This window comes from Manis javanica, chromosome 1, assembly GCF_040802235.1.
Source record: "Manis javanica isolate MJ-LG chromosome 1, MJ_LKY, whole genome shotgun sequence".
Lineage (NCBI taxonomy): Eukaryota > Metazoa > Chordata > Mammalia > Pholidota > Manidae > Manis > Manis javanica.
The window spans coordinates 123613961-123630634 of NC_133156.1; the positions used below are offsets into that span (position 1 = coordinate 123613961).

At 39.7% G+C, this 16674-nt stretch overlaps 1 protein-coding gene across 4 annotated transcripts in view; it reads left to right on the top strand.

Moving 5' to 3' along the window:
• The window catches only part of PRLR (prolactin receptor), a 142892-nt gene that overhangs the window by 43068 nt on the left and 83150 nt on the right, over positions 1 to 16674 (top strand). The gene's annotated exons all lie outside the window — the stretch shown is intronic.

A 16674-nucleotide genomic window follows, 5' to 3' on the forward strand; every position in this document is an offset into this window, starting at 1 on the left:
GGGGTAATGAAGCCCAAAGAGACAGAGTGCAGCTGAGTCCCTAGGAGTTCCCTGGACTGTTGCCTGTGGTTTTGTCCTGGCTTCTTGGTTCCCCTAGAGGAATAAAAATCAAGGCTTCATCCAGATTGCTTACCTGCACCAGTGTTGACAGTGCAGTAACACCTGGCTGACAACCTAATTATCTCTACCGTAAGTTTTCTTATTATAGGAGCACCTGTAGATGAGGAGGGGTAAGGAGAAAAAGACATAAGAGGGCTTAGTTTCTCATCTTGATAATTGCCTGATAATTTGCACTTGGAGGGCTTGTTGGGAGCCTCAGAACCATTTATTCCAACTTTGGTCCTTTGGATTTACTAAGCTGGCAGCTGATGAATACAAGGGGAGAAAGACCCTGGATATCCCTCTCAGGAGAGATTCTTCAGCTCTTAAGAGTCTGCTTGCTCACCAGCCCTGTCCAAGGGACATAGGTCACTGCAGAAACAGCAGTCTCCTGCTGGTGAGCAAAGTGTTTTCCAGTCCTGGGAGTTTCACCACTTTGTTTCTATGTGAAATAAGGCGGCTCTGTCCTAAAGCTAAATGACCAATTGCGTGTGATGGGATGAACTTATTTTTCATGCTCCCAATAAATGCAATAATAAGAGCACAGACAACTCTGGGTGGTCTCTTTGGAAACTGGATGGTGACAAGAAACAGTTTCTTTAAATTGTTTCCTTTCTCCTAGGACTGCCTATAAAACCAACATTATTTTAAAAATGCTGAGAACTATTATGCTTCATTGATGTGCTCCAGGGCATGATTTAGTGCTTGTGTAATATGCACTAATCATCCACTAATGATGCCTATCTCCGAGGACTCTTCCAACTAGTTTATTCATACATATCCTCAAATTTTGAATGGGGATGAAAGACAGCTAGAATCAGGTGTGAGATGGAAGTTGTTTCTCCTGATTGCCTTGTCCTTTATTATTTCTTTGTCTTTCTTTTTTATGACATAATCCATAAAAATCTATCTGCATGGAAATGTATCCACTATAGAATACTATATAAGTTAAATTACAGAGGGAAAAACATTTCTGGTGATGATAACTTGAAGAGGCACTGTTTGGCCCACTAATTATGAGATTTGGACTCAGGCAGAATCAGGGTCTCAGTTTCTTTAAGTCAACAAGTACGTGTTGTTCTTTATTTGACCCAGCACATAAATAGGTGGTAGTTAAAGTCAGCAGAAGTTTCTTCACAAAGGTTTCATTTGCCTGGAAGTTTCTACATACTGAACTGTAACTAATGCCCACAAAACCCCTTGGCATGAGATCATGGTTCTCCCAGGTGGAAAATGTCATCAAAAAACTTAGTGTGTGATGGTTGAACACAGGTCAGATGTAGTGTGACAGCCTCAAAGTCCTCCCTCAACCACATGTGATAACTTGTCAACTCTACCTAACAAGAGTCAAAGGCCTTAAAACAGCTGCTGGACTCCATGGAAGAAACCAGAAAGAAGCACCTAGAGAAACATTCAAATGCATGTGGACAATGGAAGAGAGCAACACCAACACTTGGACTTTCTGTTTGCATGCACAGAGCTGGAGTAGTTACTGTGGGTCTCCATCCCTCCTAAAAGTCTTTCTGCTGAAGAAGTCTTTGGAATCTATTCCCCTTAACTATAAAGAAAAAAGAATTCACTGGGTTGAATTATTTTAGCCTCCACTTTACTCCTTCCTTCACAAAGATTGCACTTAGCTATAAATGAGTTCTGATGTCATGAGACTTGGACACTGCAAATTGGTATTATTAAATTTATTAAGAGAAGAGAAGAGCTCTTTTAGGAGAATAACACAGTCTGAGTAACATCTCTCACTTAATAGACATCTGCCTAGAAATGTTACTGAGCTTAATGGTTACATTAAATAATTCAAAATTAATATAAGTATGCTGCTCCTCTCCTTCACAGCCTTACTGAAATTAAAGGGGGCCACATCATTCTTCTCTGTTATTTCACCAACTGGGAGGTATGACTCCCCTTCTATTTGATTAACTGATAGCTAGACTCCAATGCCTGATCAATTAATGTACAACAATGCCAGGATTATTAAGCTTGACTTTGATAAATTTTAGCCCCTAAAGAGCTCACCCTTGGTTAAGTAAATAGAAAAACCGATAGAATTCCAATATAAAAATGTTGGCAGAGCTTAGCTGATAGTTAGACATTCAAATACATATCCCAGTAAAAATATATTAGGACAAGTTTTCCTTCCTATAGAATCTCACTAGGACAAAGGACATACTAACCAACCTCCTATTTTAAATACCTACTATATGCCACTGCTCCTAAAAACACTTTTTTAATCATGAATTGAGGAGGTAGGAGATACATACCTTCATTTGTAAAAATTAAAAAACTGCAGAATGTTATGCAATGAATGTGAAAATGAGGAGCCTAGAGCAGTGCTAGCTGATCTGTGTGAACCACACAGGCACACGTAGGCACTCCTTAAGCACTTATGTTGATAGCTCTTTATCTGCTCATTTGCATGTCATTGTCTCACCATGCTGGACTGGAAGCTTCATGAGGGCAGGGCCCATATCTCAGCTGTTACCATCTGCCTTATTTGCCTAGCCTGTAAATAGCCATCAGTAAAAGATTATAGCATGGATGAAGCTACCTAGAGAGAAAGTATTGAAGAATGGGCAATAATTTTAACAGACATGGATGTTTTATGGTAGGATGAGCAGATGAGCCAAGACAGGAAGCAAGGATTAACATGGCAAATATATCTTTTCATGTTCTCAGCAAATATGTGCAGATTCTTCACCATGTACTAGACTCTGTGTGGGCAGGATGGGTACAAAGGTGAGGAAACATTACTATGGGCAGAGAAGAGATTTTGAGGCCGGCCAGGTTGGTGGGAGGTAGGAGGGCGCTGGCTGTGTTGGTGAGATGGTCAGGATCGGTGAACTATGAGGAGATGAGCTGTGGAATAGAGTTAACTAGGTGTGAAGAGCCTTGAGACCTTTTTCCTGAGGATAGAGACAGCCAGCAAAGCAATATAAATTAGGGAAGGTTAAAAAGACATTGGAAATGTCCCAGAAGTTTCCATGACATGCGTGAAGAGATGGCTCATCACTGACGAGAACTTAAGCCAAGTCGCACACACTTTAGGAGCTGCTGTCTCAAAACTGTACATGAGATAGATGTTCACATAGGCAGAATGTCCAGGGCTCCAGAATATTTTCACTGTTATTGTTTAATGTTTACTTAATCAGTATATTACTGTGTTTTGTAATTTTTTCATAAATATACCTTCTTTCTTTAAATATGATAGTTCTAAACATTTTTGGCACATTGTTAAAATGTGGCTTTCATATAGTCATAGACAAAATCTTTTCTGGCAGACTACACTTCATTTCATAATATAATTCAATGGGATAATGGGACTTAGGTATACTAAATTCATCATAGAGAAACCTTTGCTAGAGTTCATGTGCTCCATTACATATGTGTCAAGCCAAACAATTTAAAAACTAACACCGGAAATAAACCACCCCTACCCTACAGTTTTTCCTATGGAACATATAGTAATCATTTTGCATAGCAGCCAGATTTTAACAATGTGTATTCACGTTGCAATCTAGTTCCTTCATAGTCCACGTAACTATCTTCAGGGCCCCATGAATAATGCAAACTACAGCTAATGGCACAGATATGGACTCTTGATATGAGGTGTTTATGATATGTAAGGACCAAGCATATTTGGCTTCTCAGGGCAAATGGCAACACAAAGACCAGAATGTAGAAATGTTCTTTATTATTCTTCCTGAAGGCCTAGTTTGCAATTGAGCAGCAAAAATCTGGACTCAAAAAGTTAAACTTGGAATATAAAGAATAATAACTCATTAGAAAATAGGCAAAGGATTGAAAAAGCATTTCTCCAAAAATAGATACCCAAAGGGTCAATAAGCACATGCAAAGATGCTGAGCATCATTACTCACTACAGAAATACAAATCAAAACCATAGTGAGCTACCCTTCGCATGAACTAAAATGACTGTTATTAAAATGACAGTCAGTAGCAAGTTTTGGTGAGGGGATGAAAAAATTGAGAACCGTCATACACTGCTGGTGGATATAGCAAATGGTGTAGTCGGGTAGTCACTTCAGAAAACAGTTTGGCAGCTCCTCAAAATGTTAAACATTAAATTACCATTTGACCCAACAACTCCAATACTAAGTGTATACCCACCCCAAATGGAAAACACTCAAACCAATACTTGTGCATGAGTGTTCCTAGCAGCACTATTCACACTACCCAAAAGGAGGACACAGCCCAAGTGCCCCTTGACAGGTAAACACATAAACAAAATGTGATAATCCATGTGATGGAATGTTATCCAGCCACAGGAAGGAATGAAGTGGTGATAATATTACGATGTAACAAACTTCAAAAACATTATCGGAAGCAAAAGAAGCCAATCACAAAAGTCCATGTATTTGATGATTCCATTAATATAAAATGTCCAATATAGGTAAACTCATAGAGACAAAAAGTAGATTCATGGTTGCCAGGGTCTGGGAATGAAGAAACAGGAAATGAATGTTCATTTTACGGGGTTTCTTGTGGTGATGATAAAGATATCCTGCAGTTGATTCTGGTGACAGAAACTCAAACCTTGAGAACATACCCAAAAAGCCACTAAATTTTACCCTGTGAAAGCATGAAGTTTATGGCATGTGAATTATTTCTTAATTTAAAAACTAAAAAAGGAAGGTAAAAAAAGATTAAATTTGGAATTATTGATTTTTTTTGACATGCTATAAAATTAGTCCTTGGTTTTGGGGACAGACTTGAAAAATTGTAATTGGAAGACATAAGCAAAGAGAGGGTTGCATCAAAGAAGATTGGGAGAGAATTAGATAACAACAAGAAATAGTGAACAGAGACTGAGTTAAAGTTTATGAAAATAATCAGGCAGGTTTACAGGGAGCCATGTCTGTGATTGTGATGTATGTATACCTGTCGTACATACATGTACACATATATATTATATCTTATGTATTATAATAATATATATTATTTATGTATATCATTATATATTATAATATATAAAAATATACATACATACTCACATGGGAGAAATATACTTTTCTGTATATTTCTTGAAGAATAAGTATATTCTTAAAGAATATACTACCAAATGTTAACAATAATTGTCTCTGTTTAGTGGGATTTCAAGGCAATTTGCTTCTCAAGGCTAGTTCCTTTTGCTTCTCAGGATTATCTTACTTTGTCTGCAATGATCATATAATAGTGAAGAAAAGTTAGTGTGGAAGATGTTCTTTGAGAAAGAGTGTTCTCTGATCAGATGAAGAAAATAGGGGAGTTTTCAAAGTCTTACTAATAAATAATGTCCTGCTTGAGAAGACTTGTCTTTGCGTTGGGAGAGAAGGTGGGCTCACTTGCAGAAAAGATCGTCCTGGCACAACCTCTGAAATACTAATGCTTAGAATACATGTCCTTAGAAACTGAAGGCAGAGCATACAAAAGGCCTTTTCCCCTTGCACAACAGCTTGCTCTCAGACTGAGGCATCCACACGTACACTGTACATAAGTCACTAGCTACTCCACCTATCACAGATCAACCAGTCTATCTATCAACTATCTATCATCTTTAATCAGGATATGTCTACAAGGCAACTGACACCTGAAAGTAATGAAAATTCACTTGCTAAGTCACAAAATACAATCACCTCTAAGATTACACCATGTGCCAGGCCCTGCGCTTGAGCTGAGCATACATCATTGACCGAGTCAGACCCCTTCTTGTCTTTCTGAGCTTGCAACCTAGTCAGGCAGGAGCCAGGAAAGAGCTAGTCGAGGTAGGACAAGTCCCACAGGCTTGGTGGCACTCAGGGTGGGGTTCTCACCCTTAATTTCCAGTCTGAAACTGGAGGGCAGAGACAATGGCTCTGTCCTGAAGGAGTTCCCAAGATGAAAGTAAAGGTGGCTGGTCCCAAAACAGGTCATGGAAACAAGGTCCTGATCAGAAACAAGCCAGCAGCCAAGATGTGGAGCCCAAGCAGAGTGGCTTGGATGTGGGGTGGAGGAAAGGAGTTCACTAGAAAACTAGGTGGAAGAAGAGGAGTGGTGAGGGATGGGGCAGGATGGCAACGTCTCTGCATGCGTCCCTGGCATCAGGCTCAATAAGGCTCACAGCAGCTTTGTTTGCAAGAGAAGAATGTGGGAAGCAGCTACCCGTCAACAGGAATGAACAAGTTAATTGTAGGGTTTTCAAATAATCAAGTTTTGGGCATAGAAAATTAATAAACCAGGGTGGCATGTGTGAACAAAAAATGAAGAACAACAAAAAAAACAACTCTTCAGTAATTTCTTTCTTTCACAATTTGCTGAAGCATCACTTGAAGTGTCTTTCAATGGAGTATGACATGTCTCCTGCAGGGAAAATAGAAAAGTTTCCATGGCCAAAAATAAAAGAGAAAGTGGGAAGAATTTAACTTCTGAACTGGAAGGTCACTTTTACCAGAGGCCTTTGAGAAGGGCAAGGTTCTGCATTTTGTTCCTCAACTTTTTTATACAAAGGCCCACGGACCTCAGGCCAGTCTTGCTACCTGAGCTCCTACATGATTCTGCCAAATCCCTTAGAATTGAGCTGCGCAGTGCCCAGCATCAGTTTCTTTTTCATCAGAATGACTGCCTAGGGAACAGGATCCTGGCTGAGAAAGTGAAAAAGCAGACAATGAATAGATCCTGTGCCCCAAATAATAACTCTGTTTTCTCTGCCTGCCATCCCACCATGAAAGGTTTCCTGCATGGTAAGAGGCTCTCATAGAAAATGGGCTTACCCCGCAAAAAGTACTGAATTTTATCAGCCAACAGCTGCGTGAATGTCCCTGGAGAGCAAGGCCTTGATAAATTAAGCCGCAGATGGAATGGGGTCATGGGAGAAGAGGAGTAGAAGGTTAGAAGAAGTACAAATGGGGCAAGAAGTGTGTGTCAAAGGGTGGGAGTGAGACGTGCCTCACTGACCAGACACTCCTTCTCCAGGCTCATTTTTCTGGAGACCATCTCACAAACAATTGTAATGAAAAACAAAGCCACACAAACCAAAAACATAAACACAAAAAACAAGAAATATGAAACCCCACAGCATATGAGAAACTTTCTTCTGATTGACAAGGTTAAAGCAAAAATTAATTTATTACATTTCTTGAACCAGCACTCATTTCTGCTTAAATAAAAATAGTAACATTTTCCTTGTGACAAATCAAGGCCCATCTATGCCCCTAGAAGAGACGGTACACCTGGCAGGAAAACCAGACACAGTGCCTCCACTGCTGTTACTGGGTGGTCACAGGATCTGTGCCATGTGAGGTGCTGAACCCCACGCTGCTCCCAGAACAGTGAGAGGACTGGAGTCGTCCCACAGCGCAGGGTCCCTCCAGGAATCAGGGCGATTTGGGAAGGCTTGATAATGAAACTCGTTACTGAGGTGTGAGTAGAGTACTCATCGCCACCGGAGAATCCAGTGGCAGGGCTGGCAACTGCTGAGCACCAGGTACCTCAGAGGAGGGCTGGATGGAAAGGTCCCCTGGAGGGAAGCAGTGACCTTCAGTCAGCCCAAGGTGACCTCACAACAAAGCAGCAGGGGGACATATGCCCCAGTCCCACCTCCTTGTCTCCCTTGATCTCCTGCCAAGGCTCCCTGTGGGCTAAATTCATACTGGAAGTCAGAGGCCTGTGATTGCCATTCGTACAGTTCAGAGCAGGAAGCAGGGTGAGGAAGAATGCCGTGGGGAGGAGCCCAGGGGGGGCATTCAGCCCGCAGGTCTCCCAGCCCCCAGCCTCTCTGGATGGCAGTCACTGTGGTGGAGACTGCATGTGCACTGTGTTCCCCTTTGAGCGTTTAAGACGCTTCCGAGGTGAAGAGCCTAGAGTCTGGCAGGGCACGCACACACTCTGGAACTCTGTGGCTCATGCTATTACCTCCCCATCAGTTTAGCCATTTTGGGAGCTTGCCCCTCAAAGCAGCCCCAGCCCCTCAGGCTGAACAACCTGATTGCTGTGGTTGGGAAAAATGAAATTAGTTTGCTTTCCATATTGACATAACTTATTGAATACATAATACCACTTTGCTCTGGTTTAAGAAGCCCTACCATTTCAAAACACTCAGATGAGATTATTTGCATCATGCAAAAAAAGTATTTACTGTTTCAAAAGTAAGATTTTTTTTTAAGATACCTGTTAGAGTGAGTGGAACTAAGGACTTATTTAGAAACCTTGGTGGTCTCTAAGGAAGACATTTTAAGGGTTTAAACTCAAGCAGGTCCCAGATCCTCATCTTCTGTGTCCTACAACCCAAGCTGAGGTGGATACAGCTTCACAGACATACTTTAAATCTGTTAAAATGCTTCTTGTTCCAGTTGACAAATATCTAATGCTCAGGCCCCAAGTCTCCCCACTGCTGCTCCAGCTGTCTTAGCACCTTCTTGCCTCCTCCCTCCTTGCACCCTGAGCCTGTTATCCAGTGGTAAAGGGATCCCCCCACACCCTGCTCCTATCTGGCACAGCCAAGTGCCTATGTTCTGAGTGGTCATTGCCTAGGATGGACTGGTTGCTAAAGAGTTTGAGCATCACTCCTGTTCATAAAGGAATTACTTGGAGAGACATTCCCCACCTATGAAAAGAAAAAATAAGGCCACTCTTCTAGGAGCCGCCAGCTCACACCTTGCCTTCAGTGTCTCCCTTTGCAGACACCACCTCATGTGTTTGCAGGGCTCACCATGCTGAGTAACACCTTTCTGTCCCGTGACTGGCCAGTGGAAGTTTTTGTGAATTTCTCTGGAATTCATTTGGAATACCTCTCTGAGGAGAGATGTTGCAATTTTCAGATTGTTATGTAGGCCAGTGTTGCTGTTATTATTTAATCTTTGATTCCCTGATGTGACTTTTTGTTTGACATCTTAGAGTTTTCTGCTACATTAATCATGGTAGGATTTTTCCAGAGTGGTTTTTATACCATCTCAGGAATTATTATTCATCACCTATTCTGTCACTCACCACATTCTGTGGGTAAAAATGAGATTTTGTTTTAAGAAAAAACATAAGGGAAAAACAAGGAAACAAGGAAACAAATGGAAAAAGAGGAAACTAAAGCTCCTGTCAGCACTAGTGAGCAATTCCCCTCTCCCAGTGAGTTGTAAACCATCACAAGAGCAGGGGCTGTGTCCATTTGCTCAATGGGTTTTTCCTAAGCCTATAGCAGTGCCTGGCACTTAGCCAACACATGCATATTCATCTAATTAATTGATTAAATAAATCAGGCTCAGACCCTAGTTCTTGAGGTCAGTTCTTCTACTTTAGCATTTATAAACTAAGGTTGGGTTTTTTTTGTCTTTTATTTCTGATTTAAACAAACAATCCAATACTACCAAATCAAATAATGGGAATACCTGTCCTCTGTCCCTGACTGCCCACCTGCCTAAGTCTAGGCTTCACAGTAGCCCCCGTCACTTAATGCCTGTGATGAACTTCTAGGGATGATAGAAATATATTTTAACCAGCATGGATCAGTTATTTTCCGCAGATTCAAATCTTGCAATTAAAATCCACAGCATACACACTGCTGCTTACATTTGAGCACAGAGCGTCTATCCTGTTATTTTAATGTGAGTAATTTCTTTAATGACAAATTGTGGAATCACAATTATGTTCTTAACAAGCCTCTTGACTGAGCCAAAACTTGCATTTTTACAAACCTCTAAGGAGCAGCATTCCTTAATGAAATTCTGTAACACCAGCCATAGGAAATTTAGTGGCAGCATGTATGAGAAATACTCTTCCCAACACAGAGACCAAACCTCATATCAAAACAGTAGGCAGCACACAGGAAGCTCATGCTATGAATTCAGAGATGCCACAGGCTGCTCACATTTATAAGTGTTAAATGCAGACTATGTAAGTAAAACAACCACCACTAGAGATTGTAATGTGGAGAGGTGGAGAGCATTCCACACCACCTGATGGTTTGGGTTATTAGTGAATATTAAGTGATGTCTAAGAGCTGTGTGATAATTCAGGAAATCCAGGATAAGAAACAAGGTGGAAGGTGATTCTAATGGGTGATAGTAAATGAATAATTGATTAGAGCTCTTCCACAGTATTTCCTCATAAGGATCACTGCTAAAGTTGTGGCAGTGCCCATACAACCTTCCAAGAATGAAGAGGTCAGACAAGATGTACTGTTGAAGCCATGGGGGCATGTGCAACACGGCTCCTTGGCGGTTACGCTCTTGGCAAGGATCCATTTCACACTATCATGGATTCATATCTTCAATTCTAATTTACGTCATTAGGACACCCACTGTTCCAAAGGCATTTTCTTGAGATTTCCTGGACCATTTTCAGGAACCAAAAGCTGGTATGCAGAAATCAATATTTTCATGTTGACCCAACTAGTACACCCAGACACTTAAAAGCATGAAATACGTTTTTGCCTTACTGATAAACTAATAAAGAAGGCCTTGGATGTCTAATAAAATAAGATGTTATGCACACAAAGATTATGGATAATAGAGCTAAATAGTCAGGTGGAGACTGATACACTATCAATCTACATCTGCAAGCATCTACAACCTGCTTTGGGTCATTCAGTGCCTTGTTCTTGCTAGAAGAAAAGCCTATAGAAAACTTACCATTAACCAAACTAATATGGAACTGATTAGCTACAATGCTACTGCAGAAAACTGGCCCAATTAAGAGGCCTTGAATCAACTATTGATTTACAAATGCCCACTAGAATTTGTTTCTTAGTCATCATTTAATGAAGGGTTCTCAGTTAAGCCCTTAAGAAAAAGAACTTGTTCTGCCCCTATAATCATCCAAAAGTTTCATAAAGATCCTGCTTCTCAGAATTTGAGGTGTGGAATCCTTATTCACTGACAGCCTAATCAGGATATGGACAGAGGATGAACTGGTGGACTTGAAGTCCTATGTCAATATCAGGTTAATAAAGGGGAATGTAAACTTGGAACTTGCAGCATCATTTTGTCAAATCTACAATATGTGCAAGTCATGATATAGCCACATCACAAGATATGACTGTCAGTACCTAATTCTGCCACATTTTTCTTCCACAGAGGATAATCATTGCTTAGCCTTTTCATTGCTTCTCTTGGAATGAAATATTTCTATTATAATTCAGTTCAAAAAGTTTTCTGATTTCCACTGTGATTTCTTCCTAAACATAGTTTTATTAAAAATATATTGCTTAATTTACAAACGTTTGGGAATTTTTGAGTTACCTATCTGATATTGATTACCTAATTTAATTCTCCTTTGGTCAGGCAGCATATTCTGTATGATGATTTCAAACCCTTGAAATTTGCTGAAATTTGGTTTTGGCATATCATATGGTCCATTTTAGTGAGTATTCTATGGGCAATTGAAAAGGTCATGAATTCTACATTTGTTCTACAAATGTCAACTAAATCAAGTTTTTTAATCATGTGATATAAACCATCTATATCTTGCTGATTTTTATGTGCATGTTTAATCCAACATAAGAACGACATATTAACATCTCCTATGATTACGTCTCTATCCTCCACTCCTTTTAATTCTGGAAGTTTTGCCTTATATATTTTGAGGCTATGTAACTACATGAGTATAGACTTTCATTTTCCTGTTGAATGGACTCATATCATTATGAAATATCACTCTATATGTAATACTGACAATAAAGTCTACTTTATCTGATATTAGGTATAGGTACACCAATTTCTTTGGATTAGTGTTTTCATGGTGTATCTTTTTCCATACCTTTATTTTCAACCTTCTACGTTCTTAGCTTTTGTCCCATCTTTTTTTCATTCCTTTGTAATTCCTCTCTTACCTTTTTAAGGTTTTTGATCAGTGATAACCTCTTAAAATTATTCCATTTGTTCTCTTCACTACATTGTTATTAATGCATCTGTTATAATTCCTGTAGCTGCTGCTCAAGGATTATAGCATGCATCTTTTGCTTATGACAGTACCTCAAGTTTGTACTTTTATCCCTTCCTAAATAATACAAGTAGCTTGCAACAACTTAATGCCATTTACAACTCCTTCAACTTTTTGTATTATTGTTATGCATTTTGATTCTACATATATCGTTAAAACCAAAGGGCATTATTATTGTCATTGTTCCTGTTTTAAATAGTCAATATTATTTAGATTTACCCAATACTTGCCCCTTCTGGTGATATTTATTCCTTCCTACATTACCATGCTTCCATTTGTGTTCATGCTCTTTCTGCTATAGAACTCTTATTATTTCTTTTAGTTTAGAGCTGCTGGCTATGTGTTTTCTCAGTTTTAGTTTGGGCTCACTTCTCTATGGCTCCTTTTCAAGGAATTATTAGTCTATCGCCTTTCAAGACTCAGTCACCTTGGCAGCCTCTAGCCTACTGAAACTGCCTCAAATCCCAGGATATTTTTATTTTATTCCATTTATTTCCTGCTCCAAATATTGGCAAATGCCTCAAGTAGAAAAAAGGAGATGCCAATATGAGAATCATCACAACGCATTTCCCTTCTCTCTGGGATCTTGGAGCCCTCTGGTTAACTCTAGTGCCTTTGAAGAATATATAGACGTAATACAGATATATAAAACATATATGCTAAATTATAAATATAATTATATGTATATTAAAAAATCCAAACTTCTAGACCCTATCTGCTTCCCCCAATCCTGTAAGAATTTTCTTGCCACCTTATACTATAGCCATGCTGGCCTCTTGAATATGTCAAGCAATCCAAGTGCTTTTACAGTTGAGAGCTTTTTGTGCTTGCTGTTCCCTCTGCCTAGAATGCTTTTCCTCTGGCTCTTAAGCAGTTCCTATCTATCAGCGTGTATAGTTCATACTCAGAGAGCCCTTCCCTGACCACCCATTAATAAACTGACCTTGGCCTCATTGGTCCTCCTGACACCACATTTACTTTCTCCTTGGAACTGACTATTGCCCGTAACTGTTGTTATCAGCCAGTTTACTTGTGTCTTGTCTGTGTCCTCCACTGGAACATAAGCCCCACAAATCAGTGAACTGGCTATGTAAGTTTCCATTCTGTGATTTACATGTTCTCTAGGAAGTAATCATGTACTTAGTAAACCCACTGCCCAAGGAAATTTGCATAGTAATTCATATCCATTTTGGAGAATTATTACAAGGCAAAAATGTCCTAGCTCCAGATTAAAATGGCTCAAAATTTGTATCTAGCTTCATCTCAAACCTAAGCTTCAATAATCAGAACTTCCAGCCAGATAGCTGCAACATATGAATTGCCAGAGCCTCCTGACAAGTGGTAAAGCAGAGTATCTCCATTTACTTGGGTTGCATTTGAGCAGTGACCAAGTCTGTCTATTCATCACAGTGTCCCTAGTACAGTGCTTCTACATAGTAAGCAATCAGTAAATATTTAATGCACACATGAATGAATGAATGGATGGATGAACTCCTCAGGAATTCATCAGAAAGAAGAACTTGAAGTTTAAAAAGTTAGGGAACTAGCACTTGATGAGCATTAAGAAATTAACAGAAACTTTCTTTGATAATATAATGGAAATTGACTCAATTTATATGTAAGATTTCAGGAATACATAGGCTTCCTGTAGTCAAATATATCCCCATATAGCATTTACCATGTCTCTGACCTTGTGTCTTGCAAATTCAACTCTGATAGTGCCAGCTTTGAATAGAATTAAAAGGAGACACAGGCCTCACTCCTTCAGGGCATGTTCATGTTTATATAAGCCCTTTTTTATGTGGTTTAAATGCACAGTTCACTTTATCATTATCTCATATCCTGGCTCTTCCATAGGAAGTGATATTTATCTGTATACACTGAGTCCCAGTGTTCAGGCAAAACAATCCCACATCATTCTGGAAGACTTGTCAGAATTCTCAGGGCTTTGCTATCTTCTGTGTGAAAGGGATGGGGGTGGGAGGGGCAGCGCAAATAAGACCAAGAGACGACTTCCATTTGCAGAGGATAGTCTGATCCACTGAGACCCACTAGTAGAAAATAAAGGCATGTTCACTCTGGGGGGGCCTTTGGAATATATCAGTGCACTCTCTTCACAGTCATGTGACAGTAATTCTCAAAAATAGTTAATCATTTCAATTATGAGCTATCAAAATGGAGATGGGGTAGAGGAAACTGCCTGGTGAACTCAGAGACTAAGCTGTGGAGAGGTAGAATCTGAATCCAGTACCACTGGCTGTGTACTGCTCATCTCCTTTCTCCATCTGGGATATGAAACTGCTACACCAGCTCACCTCAGACTCTCTTTGATTTGAGAAGCACTGTATTCTGAAACTGCAGTCCTAAGCAACAGTCTCCCCAAAGGGTTGTATATTTGATTACATACTTAGTATTCTCACAGAGTTTCAGAAGGTAGGAATGCAGTGAAATTCATTTTTATGCTACATTTTATTCCTGTTTATTTTGAATGGAAAAATCCTGCATACACTCAAAACATGGATTCAAAATAAAAAAAACACACCCTAGAAGCCAGCAAGCTCCTTTGATTACAAACAAGGTTGGGTCCAGTGAATCTGGGCCACTTGAGCTGTGTGGTTTGTTTTTGAAGTTAATCTTCAATTAACATCTTTTGTGAACTATCAGAAAGGTAAAATGAGATTGAAGCTTACAAAATAGCTATGCTAAGATAGATACATTTTATCTGGTGTCACCCTGAAGTTGTAACCAGAACTGCTTTGTCATAGACACTAACAAGCCTTTGTTACTGGGAAGGATAAAAATTTGACAGGGCTTGTGATAAATGGTAGAATTAAATGTCCAGAATTTTTCTTTATGCACAAGACTCACTTGGGTAAGTGATAACTCTTTACTGGGATTGTGTGTTGCACTCACAGAAGAATATTATTAGGTGCAAAATCCACAGCAGCTTAAGATTTTTAAAGTCTTGGAAAGTTGGCTTTAAAAAATATCACCTGGCAAACATCAACCTTTCCCTTTCTCACAGGACTTCTGGGACAAAACTAGGGTCAACAGTGTTTTAAGGCTCACAAGGAAAAGAATCTATCGCTTACAGAACAATCCTCTGTGCAAATCTGATTTTTCAAACATGGATCTGGGTGGCCAACTGTGCTGGCTCTGGCCAGATCTTCATTAGCTGAGTCAAGAAGACACTCATTTATTCAGATAATCCCAAGTCAACACATCTTTTCTCCATCAGAAAAGATACTTGCCTGATGAAGCGAGGAGCATCACTGATCAGACAGGATTAATGCATCTTCTATGATTTACACCACAATCAGATGTTTTCATGACAAAGCATTTGGCAAGCTGGATACCATTCAGCCAGGTCCTTTGATTTTCTAGTTCACTTTGCGTTGCAAATATGGCCACAGTTTTGAAAGTAAAGGCATGTGGATAGAGTTGTAATTTCAAGGGTCAGAATGCCTTTCAAGGATGTGGTTCTGTGCTGTTTCATAGAATGATAATCCCTTCTCTAGTACTAATCTGTGGTCATGGTGAAGGGGTATCCCAGCCACACAGCCATCCCTTTGCAACCAGCACCAGGCCTTTGTGACATCAAATAATTGTAGAGATGCAATCAACTGTATAATAAAGAACAAAAGGAGGGAAGCAAGACCCTACAGGATTTAAATCACTTTCTAGGGTTACACTGGTAGCTGGGCATGAAGCCAGAATGAGAAATTTGGTTGCTCGTTCATTGTGCCATTATGCATCTCTGGGGTGGCACGGCACAGCAATATGTAATCATTGCCTTGGAAGAAAGATACAGAGTAGGGGTTAGCAAACTATCTTTATAATGGCCAGATAGTACATATTTTTGGCTTTGCAGGGCATATGGTCTGTCACATCTACTCAACTCTACCATTGTGGCCTAAAAGCAGTGACAAGGGTTCAAAATAGCCAAAGAAAAACCAGTGAATCACTGAAGAAGCAATTAGTAAAAATTTACTGTGCACACACCAAAAGACAGCTTGCAAACCAAACTAGGGACACTCAGACCAGAACATGGAATGAGGCTCCCAGGTATAATGTTATAAAGCAGCTTATATGGAGAGAAAGCAGTGACTGGTTATTCATCACAGTGATTGGTTACAGTATTACAATTTTCAGTGGTTACCTCCTATCAACCTTGGGAAACCATTCAAGTTTTGTTTATCATTTCCAGAGGCTCAAGCAAGAAATGATCCCAGTCAAGTAAGCCTTGCAAAATAAGTGAAATAAAGCTGTTTTCTTAACTAACTAAACTGTTTTTTTTCTGTTCAGGGAATTTTCAAAGTTGCTCTGTATTTGTTTTTAAGTTTAACTGCAGCCACAGGCAGTGTGTAATGGCATAAGTGTGGCTATGTTCCAATTAAACTTTATTAATCAACACTGAATTCCACTCCGTTTTCACATTTACAAAATATGACTGCATTTTGAATTTTTTTCAAGTATTTAAAAATATGCAAAGCATTCTTAGTGGGCTGGATTTGGCCCAGGGCAGTAGTTTGCCTGCCTCTGTTGTACAGTAGTGTTTCTCAGCCCATGAGAGAATTGACTCTATAACCTGGGTAATGCCCATTCTCTCTGGCTCCATTCCACACCCGAGAACCTCAACCCTCATGTACCTTTTTTCTGCA